Source organism: Saimiri boliviensis, chromosome 15 (genome assembly GCF_048565385.1).
Source record: "Saimiri boliviensis isolate mSaiBol1 chromosome 15, mSaiBol1.pri, whole genome shotgun sequence".
NCBI lineage: Eukaryota > Metazoa > Chordata > Mammalia > Primates > Cebidae > Saimiri > Saimiri boliviensis.
The window spans coordinates 75771260-75790121 of NC_133463.1; the positions used below are offsets into that span (position 1 = coordinate 75771260).

The following is an 18862-nucleotide window of genomic DNA, read 5'->3' on the forward strand; positions in this document are numbered from 1 at the left end:
CTAAAAAGGTTTTTTAAAAAGTTTTATTATGTCATTCTGTGGGCAGAATGTAGTGAAAATAGCATTGGTTTTCAATCTAGATCAGCAATGTGTTCTAGGGATATCTATCCTTCTCAAAATTATCTATATTTCAATGGATTTGTGTACAAAATTATTTACAAAAGATTATTAAATTAATCCCAACACCCAGCCCATAAGTCAGAGCAATTGCACTAGAATCTTTGAGAATGAAAATAGGCATTGTTATTTTTGTTTACGTTCCAAAGTCCAGTCAGTGTTGAAATCATTGAACTGGAGTAAAGAGGAGGTTGAAATATAGGCCAGGGAAAGATAATTTCCTATTTAAAATTAAGCAAATTTGCAGCAAAGATCGATATAAAATCCAAGCATATATATAATACACAAAACAAAAAAAATGCCATCAGCATCTATCCTTCAGTAATGAAAATTTACTCTTTCCATTATTGGAGAGTAATGGAAAGTAAATTAGTTTTAGTGGACAGCTGACTGTGGAGGAGCTTTCTATTTCCATTTCATGTAAACACATTGTATTTAATCTTCCCTCACATCTTCACCCATATGGTAAGCAGACTGTATTATCCCAGTGCCCCTTACCGTTTCAGAAACTGAAGCAAAAACTAATCAATTAGCACAAGATCATGCAAGTTTTAAATAACATAGCATGGATTTAAACTTGACTGTATAACTTCAAATCTTCAGTGATGCCTTGCTGCATTCAGATTGTTTAAGAATAGCAGCCATCAGACATCCAAGGATCTCCCTTGATTCATGAACTGGATTCAAGAACTGGAGTAGAGAACTTGACTTCTTTTCAAACCTTACAAACCTCTAAGGCCAAGGGCCAAAGCCTTAACAGTTGCACTTCTGCCTAGATTTTAAGCTTGCAGTTGCCATTGATTCAGCAGCAGTATTTTCACGAATACTTGACAGGTTTAGAGGCGGAAACTCCACTCAGTGATTCATTTGACTTTCCCTGTGTTTTCTCCCTGTTTACCAGCCAGCCTAGTAAAAGAAACCCTACTTCAAATGCAAAAAAGGCAGAAGGTCAGCTGATTAGAAGTTAAATGAGTCAAAGACCAATTCTCAATGGAAAATTTTGGTAGAAAGAGTGACTTTTTCAGCCGCAAAACAGACTACCCAAGTAGTTTCAAACTGAGGTCAGTCATGGTGTCTGGTTCACAGTGTTCTCTGCTTTTGAACTTCCCCCAGACACCTGAGCTGTTTCAGTTTTACCTTCTGGGTATCTTCATGATCGAATTAGTCAAAGACTAAAATAGGATTTACTGAGCTTCTACTTCTATGTGCTTAATGTAGGTACCTTCCACAATGAGTTTACGTCTGATGAAAAAACAAAATATGCACATGTGCAGGTCTAGTCATGCCACTTCTGAGTTCAAAATCTCTACAATGACTTTCTCTTTCTTTTAAAGATAAAATTGAGCTCAGAGCCAAGCATGCTAGCTCACGCCTATAATCCCCACAGTTTGGGAGGCTGAAGCAGGAGGACTGCTTGAGCCCAGAAGTTTGAGACCAGCCTGGGCAACATGGTAAGACCCTGTCTCTACAAAAAAAAATTTAAAAATTTGCTGGGCATGGTGGTGCACACCTGTAGTCCCAGCTACTCAGGAGGCTGATTGCCTGAGCCCAGGAGGTCAAGGTTGAAGTGAGCTATGATTGTGCCACTGCACTACTGCAACCTAGGCAATAGAGGAAGATTTTGTTCCAAGCAAACAACAACAAAAAAAATGAGGTTTTTGACAGATTCTTAGACACTGCTTTTAGACTTGGGCCTTGTCTAGCACTCTGAAGTCTTCTATCTCATCATCCTTCTTTTAGGTCCCTAAAAGTTTATTCTTCCCTCCTCAGGACCTTTGCATATATCTTTACTTCTAGGAATTTAATCCCATGTTCCATACTTCTCTCAGGATATCAGTAACTGACTGCCCTGTAACATGCTACCCCAAAGTAAGCATCTTATAACCATAGCTGTCTTATTAACTCGTGGTTCTATGGCCAGCAATTTGGGCTGGGATCCCAGGATGGTTCTTCTGTTATTGCCTGGAATCACTTTTACGGCTACAGGTATTTGGAATCTGTACTGGGCCTGCGTAATCTAAGATGGCCTTGCACACAGTTGCTGCAGGCTGTCAACTGGTTGGACTCAGGAGACAGCTGGTACAGTTTTTCTCTTTTCTACCAGCCTCTCGTAGTTTAGTAGACTAGACTAGACTTTTTCAATTGGTAGTCTCAGAGCAAAGTCCCAAGAAGCAAGAGCAGAAACTTCCATTTTATCTCTTGGACACTGAAAGTCAAAGGCCAGTCCAGATTTAATGCATGCATGGGGAAAGCAATCCTACCTCTTGCTGGATAATTTGGTGAGCTTTTATCAGCCACACCTGGCTATCTAATGCTGCTACTTCACATGGCAGTTTCCACATCTCTTCTATAGGAGGGCATTACTCTAAATCACTAGATATGATAAAATCCTATTATATGCTCTCAAATCACCCTGTTTATTTTCTTTGTAGCACTGATTTCATTTTATAAGGAAATTTTTGTGTGGTTATTTGATTCAATCTGGTTTCCTTCCTGAACTGTGAGCTCCATGAGGGCAGGGACAAGGTCTGTATCTTCAGCGTTTATCACAAAGTTGGGCCCAACATCAGGATTCTGTAAGTGCTTGTTGACTGAACACATAAATGTGAAACTAAGCTGGAAGTAAAGCAGTTTAGAAAGTTAATCTATAACTTCCTAGTGCGAGACATACATGAAGTTACATAACCACTTTACTGATCAGCTTTTACATAAGCAAGTGAAATAGGAGGTATTCACACATAGTAGGTGCCAACAAATGCCCTTGGAAGCAATATGAGGTTAATCACTTAATTTTGATTGAAAATTGTGGATTTTATCTTCATATATTTTTAGTACATGAGAAATCACAGAAAAAAAAAAAACAGGAAATCGTGAACTCCTATGTTGATTAACATTGGCACATTTATAAACACCGTTCTAACTACTCTGTGTCATTGTATTAGTCCATTTCACACTGCTGATAAAGACATACCTGAGATGGGGCAATTTATAAAAGAAAGGAGTTCAAAGTTTAATTGGACACGTCTTCCGTGGATAGCAGCAGGAAAAGAGAGAGAATTTGTGGAGGAGAACTCCTCTTTTTAAAACCATTGGATCTCATGGAACTTATTCACTATCATAAGAACAGCATGGGAAAGACTTGCCCCCATGATTCAATGACTACCGATTGGGTCTCTCCCACAACACGTCGGAATTCAAGATGAAATTTGGATGGGGACACAGCCAAACAGTATGATTCCACCCATAGCCCCTCCCCAAATCTCATGTCCTCACATTTTGAAATCAATCATGCCTTCCCAACAGTCCCCCAAAGTCTTAATTCATTTCAGAATTAACTCAAAAGTCCACAGTCCAAAGTATCATCTCAGGCAAGGCAAGTCCCTTTCACCTATGAGCCTGTAAAATCAAAAGGACGTTAATTCCTAGACACAATGTGGGTACAGGCATTGTGTAAAAACACCCATTCCAAATGGGAGAAATGGGCCAAGAAAAGGGGCTACAGTCCCCACACATGTCCAAAATCCAGCAGGGGAGTCAAATGTTAAAACTCCAAAATGATCTCATTTGACTCCGTGTCTCACATCCAGGTCACAGTGATGCAAGAGGTGGATTCCTTTGGTCTTGGTCTCTACCCTTGTGGCTTTGCAGAGTACCACCTCCCTTCCAGCTGCCTTCATGGACTTGTGTTGCGTGTCTGCAGCTTGTCCAGGTGCATAGTGCAAGCTGTCAGTGGATCTGCCATTCTGGGGTTTGGAATCTGGTGGCCCTCTTCTTACAGCTCCATAGGCAGTGCCCCAGTAGGAACTCTGTGTGGGCGCTCCGACCTCACATTTCCCTTCTGCACTGCCCTGGCAGAGGTTCTCCATGAGACCCCTGCCCCTGCAGTAAACTTTTGCTTGGAAAACCAGGCATTTCCATACATCTGGTGAAATCTACACAGGGGTTCCCAAACCCCAATTCTTGACTTCTGTGTACTGGAAGGCTCAACACCAAGTGGAAGCTGCCAAGACTTGAGGCTTGCACCCTCTAAAGCCACAGGTCAAGCTCTATATTGGTCCCTTTCAGCCATGTCTGGAATGGGTGGAATGCAGGCACCAAGTCCCTAGCCTGCACACAGCATGGGTAACCTGGTTCTGGGTCACAAAACCACTTGTTCCTCTGAGGCCTCCAGGTCTGTGATAGGAGGGGCCGCCATGAAGACCTCTAACATGCTCTGGAAACATTTTCCCCATTGTCTTGGGGATTAACATTTGGATCCTTGTTACTGATGCAAATTTCTACAGCCAGCTTGAATTTCTCCTCAGAAAATAAGATTTTCTTTTCTATCACATTGTCAGGCTGTAAATTTTCCAAACTTTTATGCTACACTTCCCTTGTAAAACTGAATACTTTTAACAGCACCCAAGTCACATCTTGAATGCTTTGCTGCTTAGAAATTCCTTCCACCGTATACCCTAAATAATCTCTCTCAAGTTCAAAGTTCCACAGATTTCTAGGGCAAGGGAAAAATGGTGGCAGTCTCTTTGCTAAAACATAACAAGAGTCACCTTTACTCCAGTTCTCAACAAGTTCCTCATCTCCATCTTAGATCATTTCAGCCTGAACCTTATTGTTCATATCACTATCAGCATTTTTGTCAAAGCCATTCAACAAGTTTCTAGGAAATGTAGGAAGTTCCAAACTTTTCTACATTTTTCTGTCTTATTTTGAGCTCTCTAAACTCTTTCAACCTCTGCCTGTTAGCTAGTTAGCAGCACCCTACTCCCAGTACCAATTTACTGTATTAGTCTATTTTCATACTGCTGATAAAGACATACCTGAGACTGGGCAATTTATGTAATTGGACTTACAGTTCCGTGTGGTTGGGGAAGCCTCACAATCATGGCAGAAGGCAAAAAGGAGTAAGTCACATCTTACATGGATGGCAGAAGACAAAGAGAGAGAACTTGTGCAAGGGAAACCCTCTTTTTTTTTAACCCATCAGATCTCATGAGACTTACTGTCATGAGAACAGCATGGAAAAAGACTTGCCCCATGATTCAGTTGTCCCCCACTGGGTTTCTCCCACAACATGTGGGAATTCAAGATGAGATTTGGGTGGGCACACAGCCAAACCATATCAGTCATGTATGTATAAACAGGGACAGATCAACGTAATTTATAAATTCAATGCTATTTCCATCAAGTTACCATTGACTTTCTCCACAGATTAGAAAAAACTACTTTAAATTTCATGTGGAACCAAAAAAGAGTCCAAGGCAATCCTAAGCAAAAGGAACAAAGCTACAGGCATCATGCTATCTGACTTCAAACTATACTGCAAGGCTACAGTAGACAAAACAGCATGTTACTGGTAACAAAACAGATATATAGACCAATGGAACAGAACAGAGACCTCAGAAATTACACCACACATCTACAACCATATCATCTTTGACAAACCTGACAAAAACAAGAAATAGGGAACAGACTTTCTATTTAATAAATGGTGCCAGGAAAATTGGCTAGCCATATACCAAAAACTGAAACTGGACCCCTTCCTTATTCCTTATACAAAAATTAACTCAAGATGAATTAAAGACTTAAATGTAAAACCCAAAACCATAAAAATCCCAGAAGAAAATCTAGGCAATACCATTCAGGACATAGACATGGGAAAAGACTTCATGACAAAAACACCAAAAGTGATTGAAACAAAAGCCAAAATTGACAAATGTGATCTAATTAAACAGCTTCTGCTCCGAAAAAGAAACTAACATCAGAATGAACAGGCAATCTATAGATCGGGAGAAAAATTTTGCAATCTGCTCATCTGACAAAGGTCTAATATCCAGAATCTACAAGGAACTTAAACAAATTTACAAGAAAAAAAAAAAACTCAAAAAGTGGGCAAAGTATATAAACAGACACTTCTCAAAAGAAGACATGTATATGGCCAACAAACATATGAAAAAAAGCTCATCATCACTGGTCATTAGAGAAATGCAAATCAAAACCACAACAAGATACCACCTCATGCCAGTTAGAATGGTAATTATTAAGAAGTCAGGAAACAGATGCTAATGAGGCTGTGGAGAAACAGGAATGCTTTTACACTTCGGTGAGAGTGTAAATTAGTTCAATCATTGTGGAAGGCAGTGTGGCAATTCTTCAAGCATCTAGAACCAGAAATACTATTTGACCCAGCAATTCCATTGCTGGATTCATACCCATAGGATTATAAATCATTCTGCTACAAAGACACATGCACATATATGTTTATTGCATCACTAATTACAATAGCAAAGACTTGGAACCAACCCAAATGCCAAATCAGTGATGGACTGGATAAAGAAAATGTGGCACATATACACCATAGAATACTATGCAGCCATAAAAAAACAATGGTTTCATGTCCTTTGCAGGGAGTTGGATGACAGACACCGTAAGCCATAATTCTCAGCAAACTAACACAGGAACAGAAAACCAAACACTGCATGTCCTCACTCATAAGTGGGAGTTGAACAATGAGAACACATGGACACAGGGAGGGGAGCTCATATACTGGGACCTGACCAAGGGGAAGGAGGGCATTAGGACAAACACCTAATGCATGCAGGGCTTAAAACCTAGATGATGGGTTGGTAAGTTCAGCAGTCCACCATGGCACGTGTATACCTATGTGACAAACCTGCACATTTTGCACATGTATCCCAAAACTTAATAAAGACAGGGGCAAACAGTGGTAAAGAAAGACAGGAGCCTGTGGCCAGCTGCTAACAGTCTTTGTAACCCTTAGGTGGCACGTATCCTTTTTTCTCAGGTGGAGAAAACTTCTAGGGCTAATCTACTATTTTGTCAAAAATACCCATGATTTGTCAGTTAATCCCCTGATATTTTTCGTGCTGGAAAATCTGTCAGTGTCCAAAAAGGCTTACATTCTACAGTCTACGGGAAACAAAACCACTGGAGTAGACTGAAATGAAATTTAGTTATTAATAGTAAGTTTGAGGTTGACTGCTCTTTAAAAGAACAGTTTTTTTTTTCTTCTGTTTTTCCAGTGGTGTCACTCTTCAGGGGCCCCTCTTTGTACTCTTTGACAGTCAGAAATATACCTGCCCATTTCTGATTTCCTGCTATTGTGTTTGAAATATGGATTTCACATATTTGGGGTAATCACTGGGCTAACTTCATCAGTAAAGTTGGTCTTAGTAAGTTAAAAACACTCAAATTTTAAAAACTCAATGTTCAGTGGGTTACAAATGACCGCCCGCCCTGCTATTCCCACTGGGGCAGACACCTTTTATAATTTCTGAAATACAAAATGCTACTTCTTTTTAATGCATTCTCTCTCTTTGTAATTTCTCCATCCTGTGATATGTCTGTCCAACATGACTTCCCAGAAAGCACGATGTGGCAGAAAAGGGTTTCAAAAAGCATGAGAGTTTTAGCAAAGAGAAGTAACCCACACTAAAGTGTTTTAAATATCTCTGGACTATGGCTAGGAACTATTACTTTGGCTCACATGTATAATTTCAGCATTTTGGGATGCCAAGGTGGGTAGATCCCTTAAGTCGAGGAGTTTGCAAACAGCTTGGGCAATGTGGTAAAACCCCATCTCTGCAAAAAATAGAAAATAATTAGCTGAGTGTGGTGGCACACAACTGTGGTCCAAGCTATTCAGGGAGGCTATGGAGGAAGGATCACCTACAGGAGGTGAAGGCTGTAGTGAGCTGATATTATGAGCCCAGGAGGTGAAGTTTGCAGTGAGCTGATATTATGAGCCCAGGAGGTGAAGGTTGCAGTTAACTGATATTATGAGCCCAGAAGTTGAAGGTTGCAGTGAGCTGATATTATGCCACTGCACCCCAGCCTGGGAGACAGTAAGATTCTGTCTCAAAAAAAAGAAAAAAAAACAAGAAAGAAAAAAATCTCTGGACTATAATCCCATGATTCTAGCATTATTTGGATCAGAAATATATTAGTAGGATAGACTGTGATGACAAATAGATCAAACTTGGGATGGCTTGACACAACAAATATTTTTATGTATCATTATTTAACAGTCCAGGGAGGATGCAAATAGAGTATATGTTGCAGGTAAGAAATTTTGCTTTGCAGTCATTCAGGAATTGAAGCTGATAGTGATTCTGCCATCTTGAACATATGGCATAACTGTCTGTCTGGAGGGTGCCATCACAGTCAGCTAGAAGGGGAAAGGACACAGAGAAACCCACATGGACTGGTCACATCACATCCATTCTCATTCCACTGCCCAAAGCTCATGGCCACAGTTAACTGCAAGAGAAGCTAGGAAATGATGTCTATATATACAAAGAAAGAAGTGGAAGGTGAACTTCCGTAAATGGTAAGAAAAATTAAAACTTTCTCTTTTTTTTTTTTTTTTTTTTTTTTCTTTTTTGAGAGAGTCTCACTCTGTTGCCTAGGCTGGAGGGTAGTGGTACGATCTCGGCACACTGCAACCTCCACTTCCTGGATTCAAGCAATTCTCCTGCCTCAGCCTCCTGAGTATGTGGGATTACAGATGTGAGCCACCATGCCCAGCTAATTTTTATATTTTTAGTAGAGATGAGGTTTCACCACATTGGTCAGGCTGGTCTTGAACTCCTGACCTCATGATCCTCCTAAAGTGCTGGGACTATAGGCACTAGCCACCGCGCCCAGCAAACTTTCAATAAGATAACATTATTCTTCAGTATTTCTTTTCACTTTCTAATGTGATGCTTAACTTCCTGCTAGAACAGCTTTCATGCTGGTTTCAAAATGCCGTGTTATTCCAGTCTATCTCATGTTCTCCCATCTCTGCAATCTTTGCTCTGCAGAGTGGTAAGAACCACTGTTTTTCTAATTATATATTCTTCAATCACTCCGAGTTACTCTCTAGATAAAGAAATACGAGGCATGGTACACAGCCTCTTTCCTAATCCAGCCCTGAGGCTGTATGAAATGGAGGTTAAGAACACAGTATCTGCAACCAGACTGCCTGGGTTTGACTTCCTGCTTTGTTTATTGTTTTCTAACCTTGAGCAAACTTAATGTCTCTCTAAATTTCTCTGTCTCTAAAATGGGGATAATACTAATATCAACATCATTGGGCTTGTGAAATGTAGTTGACTTCATATATGTAAAACACTTGAATAATGAACATGGCCGAATTACTGTTCTATAACTTTACCTTCCATAATTCTATCTAATACGCATCCCAACTTAGCAATACACAATTTCAATGAAAGGAACATAATCAGCAAGAATAGCAATCACTTACGCAGTTCTTCCTATGTGCCAGAAGCAGTGAGATAATAAATGTTTGTTGTTTTAAACCACTAAAGTTTGGGGTGATTTGTTGCATAGTAGCAGATTAGGAATTATCGTCATTTTACGTCATTTCAGAGGAAACACCAGAGACCGTAAGAAACTGGGCCCAGAACAGTTAAACAGGGTAGATCTGTTTAACAGAGTAGACCAGTTTAACTGTTCTGGGCCTAGTTTCTTACGGTCTCTGGTGTTTCCTCTGAAAAATGATGATAATTCCACTGTTATCCATTTGGTAGAATTACATTAAAGTATTATATTGGACTAAGCCACATGTTACAAGCGATATGAAAGTGTTTCACTCAATGGTCAGTACGTCGAAGGTATTTAGTAAATATTTCCGTAGTACTTCTGCTGCAGCAAATCACTGCAGCTCTCTCCTCACTACCAGATTGGATTTCTAGCAATCAAGATAGTTTCTTTAATGAGTTCTTACACGTAGTTATCAGATTGTATATAGGTTGCTCTCCTTGAAAATTGAGGAAAAAATCATTTTCTGGATTAATTCTCAGCATGCCTGAAGAGCTTACAAGGGAAGCTCTTTCCACATCTCAGCGTCATACCCCGGGATTTTAATGTTCCATTTCTGAGAAACCATTCCAAGCTGCAGTAAGTGCAGTCCAAATGCATAAGGACGTGGTACACTGGTAACAAGGCAGATGCAACAAAAATATGCAAACTCGGGAAAATGCAAATTTGAGACAGTAAGAGATTTCACATGGTCATGAAATACCCCAGGAAGTGCACCAAGGCAGTGATTTATTAAGACAACCTTTAGAAGCAAGTGCACAACCCCAAGAGCTGTGTGGATTTCTGTCAAGACCCCACTTTTACAATTGGGAGACACTAGATGCTCATGGGCCTTTAATTATCTGTTCTTAAAAACCAAATAATAAACATTTCAAGGACTCGACCAGGTCATAGTCATCCTCATGACAGTGACTCTCTTGGGGTTTTGCTGATTGGTCATTGCTTGGAAGGTGTAAATAGAGTAGGCAAGTAGGAAAATCAAAGCATGAAAGAGGCAGTGCGTCTCTCTGCTTGAGGACAACTCACTTTGGACAGCACCTTGAATGCTGTCAGGGAAGCTGGAGTGTTCTCCTGTTCTTTGCTGTCCTTGCCAGTTTCTTCTTCTGAGCTCACTTCTGAAGTATGCCTTCAAGGGAAAAATGCAACAGTAGTAATATTAATAACAATGAGTGAAGTGTAATAAGCACTTTTGTGCCAGTACTGTTCTCAGACAGGCAGACACACACACACACACACACACACACACACAAATATGTATATATACACAGATGTTCCTCAACTTACAACTCAATTGTCAGCACAATGGGGTTACATCCTGATAAACCTATCATAAAGTTGAAAAATTGTAAGTTGAAAAGTTGAACTCTTTTAAGTTGGGATACACACACATGCACACACACATCCACACACACACATCCATTAACTACATTTCACAAATGAGGAACAAAAAAGTTAATAACTTGACCGACGTCATACAGTAAACAGGTGGTACCGACAAGGTTCTGTCCCAGGCACTCCAGTTCTCAGATCAACTTTGTTAGTGTTATCTAAAAGAATGGGAATAAATTATACACAAGAAAATTTTAAAACCCAAGCTTTTCATGCTCTTTAAATAGGCAATGTTTCTTTTTCACATGTACTCTGATATTCCATGACTAGTCCTAATCATTCTCACTTCACAGCTAGAGGAACTAAGACCAGAAGAACTTACAGATCTTGACTAGTAGCACTCAATAAGTGGAAGGCCAGGACCCTGAACTGATCATGCAAGTTTCACCACATAACAGCCTGTGACATTGAGTGAGTTGTTTCACCTACATGACCCCCTCTAAACCAATTTATTAATCTAGAAAATGGGAATAATAACAATTTCTATGTAATAGGTTGTTGGAGCACAAAATAAAGTTGTATGTATAAAACATTTAGCACAGTTCATGGTTCATAGCAGGTTGGTAGTAAATATTTGTTATAATTATCAGCAAAATCATCTCCCTCATTACTGCAGTTGGTTTTCTTTTATGCATCATTGGAAAGAAATTTCTCAACTGAGTTTCAGTTGAACACAGTATTAGATTATTCCTTAGCTGAGTTTCAGCATTTTAAGTGTATACTCCCTAGTCTTAAAACTACCTACTAAAAAGAAATTATTCAATGCTTAGACTTTGAACAAAGAAAAACTCTGCTCTACCAGGAAGCTGGTGATGTAGAAAGGTAAAGTTTCACTTCATAGGCACTTTTATTTCCCTTAGAGGTGGACACTGAATGATTTGTGTGTGTACATTTGTCTGTGCATTATTCAGAATTAAAATTCCTTAGAGGCAACCATTGAAAGCCAATCATTTTTAAAAAACTTTAAAAATGACATCTCGAAGAGTTCTTTGGTGCTCATTCATCAAACTTAGCAATGATTTAACTGTAATTCTTTATTCAGATTCATCTCCCACAAAGTAAAAATGCCATAAAGTTTTGCAGTACTGTATCCTAATGAATGGAGAAACTAAAGGAAAAGTAAAAGGAGCAAATGAAAGCGGAACCCCAAAATGAGCCCATCCTGTCATCTTTCTAGAAAGAAACAAATAAGCAGCCCTTTCTCTCTGATCTTTGGAAAGAAATATTTAATCTTGACAGTTTCTGCACTTCATAGTTGATTCACAGCATGGCCTATCTCAAACAATTGAAGATTCAAATGAAGTTTGCAATTGACCTTTGTATGTCATTTTGCAAAACATTCTCATAACCTCATCCAGCCCTTTTACAAATCAGTTGTCTGAAGTGAACATCACTATGTTCCCATTTTACAGAGGAAGGTACTGAGCCACAGAGAGGTCATTTACTCATGATAATAAGTTGGTAAGACTAAGAACCAGGGATGATAATGCCTTCCTTCTCCAAATATCCTGTTCTTTATTATGAGTATGCAAACAGTATTACAAATTAATTACAGTTTAACAATATTAAGTAAATGTCCTCATGTGAAATCCACAGTTTTAAACTTGTTTATCTATTTATCAAATAAATTAAATCCTACTCACTTAACAATATTCATTGAGTTCATTCTATAAATGAACATTAGGCCACAGGCAGATATGAAATATGAAGCTCAATCTGTGATCACGGAGATGAAACATACAATTTAGAGAGAGAAAGATAAGCATGATGACAAGTGAATAATGTATGAAAATTGTTCATTATTTTTAGCCAACTTTTTCTAAGCTGTAAGCTGTCTTCCTACTTCTGCCAGGTGTTAATAATTGTTTTACTTTTAAAAAGTAGGGGAAGCAGAGTACTTCATGGTGGGAAGATATTCAGTGGGGATATAAGTATCTTCCTCCTAGAAATTAACAATGCACAGTAGTCTATTGCATTTTGAAAGCCCTGCAAACAATAAAAACCTAATTAGGTTTTTATTTTTATTTTATTTTATTATTGTACTTTAGGTTCTGGGGTACATGTACAGATCATGCAGGATTGTTTCGTAAGTACATACATGGCAAGGTGGTTTGCTGCCTTCCTCCTCCCATCACCTATATCTGGTATTTCTCCCCACGTTATCCCTCCCCACCCTCCCCACCCCCTGCTGTCCCTCCCCACCCCCTGCTGTCCCTCCCCTAGTCCCCACCACCTGACCACAGTGTGTGATGCTCCCCTCCCTGTGTCCATGCGTTCTCACTGTTTAACACCTGCCTATGAGTGATACCATGCGGTGTTTGATTTTCTGTTCTTGTGTCAGTTTGTTGAGAATGATGGTTTCCAGATTCATCCATATCCCTATGAAGGACATGAACTCATTGTTTTTGATGGCTGCATAATATTCCATGGTGTATATGTGCCACATTTTCGTTATCCAGTCTATTGTTGATGGACATTTGGGTTGGTTTCAGGTCTTTGCTATTGTAAACAGTGCCACAATGAACATACTTGTGCATGTGTCTTTATAATAGAACAATTTATAATTCTTTGGGTGTATACCGAGTAATGGGATTGCTGGGTCAAATGGAATTTCTATTTCTCGGTCCTTGAGGAATCGCCACACTGTCTTCCACAATGGTTGCACTAATTTGCACTCCCACCAACAGTGTAAAAGTGTTTCTATTTCTCCAAATCCTCTCCAGGGTCTGTTGTCTCGATTTTTTAATGATCACCATTCTAACTGGTTTGAGGTGGTATCTCAATGTGGTTTTGATTTGCATTTCTCTAATGACCAGTGATGATGAGCATTTTTTCGTATGTTTGTTGGCCTCCTATATGTTTTCTTTTGAAAAGTTCATATCCTTCACTCAAATTTGAATAGGCTTGTTTTTTTCTCGTAAATCTGTTTTAGTTCTTTATAGATTCCAGATATTAGCCCTTTGTCAGATGGGTAGATTGCAAAAACTTTTTCCCATTCTGTTGGTTGCCAGTTCACTCTAATGATTGTTTCCTTTGCTGTACAGAAGCTCTGAATTTTAACTAGATCCCATTTGTCTATATTGGCTTTTTTTGTTGTTGTTGCCATTAAATCAGTGTTTCCTAAACAGTTTCATGAAACAAGGTTACTCCTAAATCTAGTTGTCCTAGGAAAGTGGGTGTCAAGCTTGAGCATGTACATAGGTATCATTGGAAAGGTTTTAAAATACAAATGTGTGGGCTCCACTCCAGAAATTCTGATTCAAGAGGTCTCATTTACCATCTGAGAACTTGCATTTTTGCCAAATTCCTAGCTGATCTGATGTTTCAGGATTGAGAACGTAATTCAAGTAGTAGCTCTACAGAACAGTTTTTAAAATGTTCCCCTGAAGTAGGATGATTATACTTAACACAAATGTAATATACTTGGCTGATGGACACCCTCAATATCCTGACTGGATCACTACACATTAAATACATGTAACACATTTTCTCAAGTACCCCATAAATTTGCATACATAAATAAAATTATATTTTTCTCATATAAAAAATAAAACAAATCCTCCTCTAGAATGTTAGAATCTTTCTTTTTTGTAATATTCACAAATACACATAAATATTCTCATTATTACACGCATGTAGTTACATTCCTTTACATGATACACCAGAAAGAATACCCACTCTAAGCAGGAAAGAATGAAGAGACGAAGGCATTTTTACAAAGACTTATTATGACAGTAATTCAAATTCTATGTCTGCCATTATTAAGCTGTGTGACTTTGAGCAGAGATCAGAAGGTATTTTAAATTGAGATGAAGATATGCACAAAGCCAAGTGGAAAATGTCATATGTCCCTGCATAGAGAGAACAAGCTATTTTGCTTGGTTGCAGATGAGGAGACACAGACTGTACATAAGAATGTGTTCAATTTAAAGCAACAAAATATATAGAACAAACTACTTTGGGCAATCAAGGGGGTATATTGGCTCACATCACTAAAATATATAGAGAAACAGCAGATTTCCAGTTTGGTCTGGTCTGCTAGCTCTATCCCCTCCCAGAGTATAGGCTCCAGGCAGGCAAGAAGGAAGAGAGTATCAGTTCTCTTGGTGTCTAGTACACTGCCTGTATTAGGGTAGGTCCTCAATAAATTCATGTTGTGTACCATGAATACATGTCCTCAAAGATGTGGTTAGTGTCAGTATCACCCTCTTCCTTGTGCCTTCTATTTCAGTATTAGTTTAACCTGTCTTAGGGGCACAAGGTGGCTGCTATTAGCTTGATTTAGCTAAACACTTCTCTTTTCATGCCTGTGAGAGATTACCTACCTCTTCCATAAATGTATTTTCTCTTCTTCCTGGGCACAATACTCTATATTTCCCAGCCCCTTTTACAATTAGGTGTATCCATGCAACTCTGTTCTAGACAATGGCATGTGAGTAGTAGTGATATCTACCACTTACAACCCTACACATAAGGGCTCCCAGATACATCTTCTGTGCTCTTTCCTGGAACACCTGCTCAATGCCGATAAATACAGCAACCTTAGCAGCTACATACTGCAATGGGCAGAGCTTTTGTGTTTCAGCCTTTTCATATTTTTTAGTTTAATTTTTTTTAATCGATACAGGAGCTGGACTAATAAAAAACTGAAGAAAAATACAGCATTTTGTTCTGGGTTTCTCATTAGAAACATGAGGTTTACTCTGTTGAAACTGGCTTAGTTCATATGATCATCCCCTGAGGTGAGGGGAAAGAAATGTGCTAATTGATTAAGCCAAAGTCACATGCTCCAAATCTAAAATTGGATTTTGGGGTCAGTTTTCCTAAACCACATAAATACCCAGGTAGAAATCAGGCTCCATTAACAACAGGGAATAGTTCTTAGAAATAAAACTACAAATGTCCAATCCAAGTTGTCAAGTTCCGAGTGAGGAAGGGCTTTCCGTTAAAGAATGTGGATGCTCCCTGGTGGGCAACTGGAGGTCATTGGCATATTTTAAATATGGGAGTAATACTGTCAGATTTTTTTCAATTACAAAGTGCTTTAGCATAGAGAAAATTATAAAGAACAATATAAGTAATATATATGCACTCACTATCCTGCTTAATCAAATGTCATACTTTGCCATGCTTGATTCGAATTTTTTAAAGAAACATTACAGATATAGTGGAAACATTCTATATGCCCCACTGCTGATGCATACCTCTCTTTCCAAGGGTCACCACTTTCTGACTTTGATACTTTTTATTCCCAGGCATGGTTTAATACTATTGCTGAATTTGCATCTATGCATAAATAATACATACAATTGACTGCATGTTTTGAAACTTCTTATTAAATAATATCAAATGATTAAACTTTTTCACAAACTGCTTTTTTAAACTCAGTCTTTTATAAGATTGCCAATAATATCTCTTTAGATCATTCATTTTGACTATCATATTTTCATTGAATGAATATGCCATGGCTCATTTGTCCATTCTGTTGTGGATAAACACTTGTGCTGTTTCCATAATTTTGCTACTAAAAAATAGTGCCATTGTGAACATTCGTGTGTGTATATCATTGTGTACACATGCTAGAGTTTCTTTAATGTGTTCTGGTGTATATTACTGGGCCAAAGGCTATATAAATCTTCAATTTCCCTAGAAGTCATACCAACTCATACATGCATGACCAGTGTGAGCATCTCAGTGCTCTACATTGTCCGGATTCTACATGGAGCACAGGTGGCCTATTGGTCAGGTTGACTGGTATTAGAAGGTTATTGCCAAAGTCTATGTGAGAGAGGCTGAGGGTCTGAGATACCTAGAGGTAAGGGAGATAAAGTGAGAGAGGAAAGAAGTTAACATATTTAGAAACAAAATCCACAGGACTTGGTGATTGATTACGGAGAAAATAGGGAGAAGAAGAGATCAAGAAGACTCTTAAGTCTCTAGCTTGAACACAAGGGGAAGCTTACATGTAGTGAGGCTGATGAGAGACTCCTCTTGAACATATTGCCTTTGAGACCTTTGGAGTAAAAAAGAAAGCACTATGCATCAGGCATTTGGATATTTAGGTCTCGGAGATTGAAAAGAGATCAAAACGGAAAATGCAAATTATAGAATCATTGAGATGGGTAAAATTCGAAGAGTTGGAACAAGGAAAATACATAGAATCAGTAGACAAGTGAGTTAAGAAAATACCTCTAGGAAACATTAACTTTCAAAGGCGTATAGAAGGAAGAGAAGACTGTGGAGAAGACAGAGATGGAAGAAAGAGACAAAGTGTGTGATATTGTAGTAGCCAGTGGAAGAGAATTTCAAAGAATGAGTGGTCAACCACATTAAATGCAGCTGGAAAACAAAGAAGGTAAAAACTGAAAATTAAACATTAACATATGATGAAGTTATTAAGCCCATATTAAGGATGGCTTCAATGGAATGGCATAGATGGAAATAATTGCAATTAGTTAAGAATCTTTTTAAAAAGAACAAATTTATACAGCTAACGTTCTCAAATTAAATTTTTTGAAAATAAAACACTGAGATGGAATTTGGGTGCAAGTTGTTTATTGAAAATCAACACATGTGAAAGGAAAGAGAATGAACCTAAGGAAATTGGCTCCTGAGTCCATTAATGTAAAGACTGTGTTATATTGTCTCTCTATCTTTATGGAAAAATATACCCAATTCATCTTGTGTCACTGGAATCAGATTCATCAAATCCATTTTGGACCACTCTGATCACTAGTTTCATCTTCACAGACACAGTAAGGAAACTAAAGCCAAAGGTTGTAAGAGTGAAGGACATAAAAGGAAATGGCATATTCTTTCCTCACCTTTGCCCTCTTTGATTTTCTCCACTGTTGCTAAAAGAAATACTTAGAAAACTGTGAAAAAAACCTTGTGGCTATAAGTGAAGCGCCATGATTATGAATTCTGAATCCTTGTAACAGACCAATAGGACTGATATATGACTTCTACTAGTGGAGACTGGGAAGGGGTGACTTTAGTTCACAGAGCCTGATCACAGCAAAATAGAAAATCATCATAGCATCCCTTCTTTATCCTGGGGTGACTATGAACATTCCATGGGAACTAACTGCTGTATTAAAGTCCTGGGTGCAGCTCCTGGCACATGACACGGCCCATGACGTAGTAGTTGTGAGTACTCTTGCCCATCAGTAGTGCTGAGGGGAGAAGGGAGGGCAGCCTGCTCACAGGGGAGAGCAGGAATGAGGCTAGGAAGGACAGGGACCTGGCAAAGATGTCTCCTGTTTGAGAGAGACTTCAGTTAATGTTCAGGCAACTTCCTGTGATGCTAAGAAGTAAAAGTTGAACTTGACTATCAAGGAACAGGCAGTTGTTAACTGGGCCCCTTGGAGGAAGTCAACAAGCCCCACCACATCTAACAACACCTACTGCTTGCAGCCCTTCCCCCAGCTCAGGCAGCTGTACACCTCATGCTTCCAACTGAGGGGGAATGAATGGGCACCAAAAGTAGATGATTTTCCTTCTTTCCCAGGGATGAAAGAGGGTGAATAAATCAGCATATATTGGACACTTACTATATTGGATACCTTCTATATGTAGTGCAATGTTGTCATTCCCACTATGCAGATGAGGGCACTGAAGCTCAGAGAGCTTTGCAAGACACACATCTGGTCGATAGGGAGCCAGGATTCAAGCTCATGTCAGCCTGGTACTCAGGTCCCCTGCTCTTCCCATGACTACATTAGATGTATCCCTAGATAGTCTGGGTGTAAGGGCATGCGTCTTCCGTGAAAGGGAGTGGGGTTTCCTCTTGGAAGATACCTCCTTAGGAAGCCTTCCATCACTGCTCTGCCTTCCTCCCCCGTGTAGCCTCAGAACTCATGGTTGGGCCCTTCTCTAGAAGTTTGCAGTCTAGGGGGAGAGATGGGCACATAAGGAAGCAACGTCCATGTAGTACGGCAAATACTGAAGTAGATAAATGCATGAATGACTATGAAGAACAGAGCATTGGGGCCACCTAAATCAACCTACGGCT

General features: G+C 39.1%; 1 long non-coding RNA gene across 1 annotated transcript in view; it reads right to left on the minus strand.

Annotated features, from left to right (window-relative positions):
- LOC141581412 (uncharacterized) overlaps positions 1-18862 on the minus strand; it is a 61768-nt gene that overhangs the window by 19412 nt on the left and 23494 nt on the right. Inside the window, exon 2 of the long non-coding RNA XR_012513996.1 lies at positions 10486-10585. This is a non-coding gene — a long non-coding RNA (uncharacterized LOC141581412). The remainder of the gene's footprint in view (positions 1-10485; positions 10586-18862) is intronic.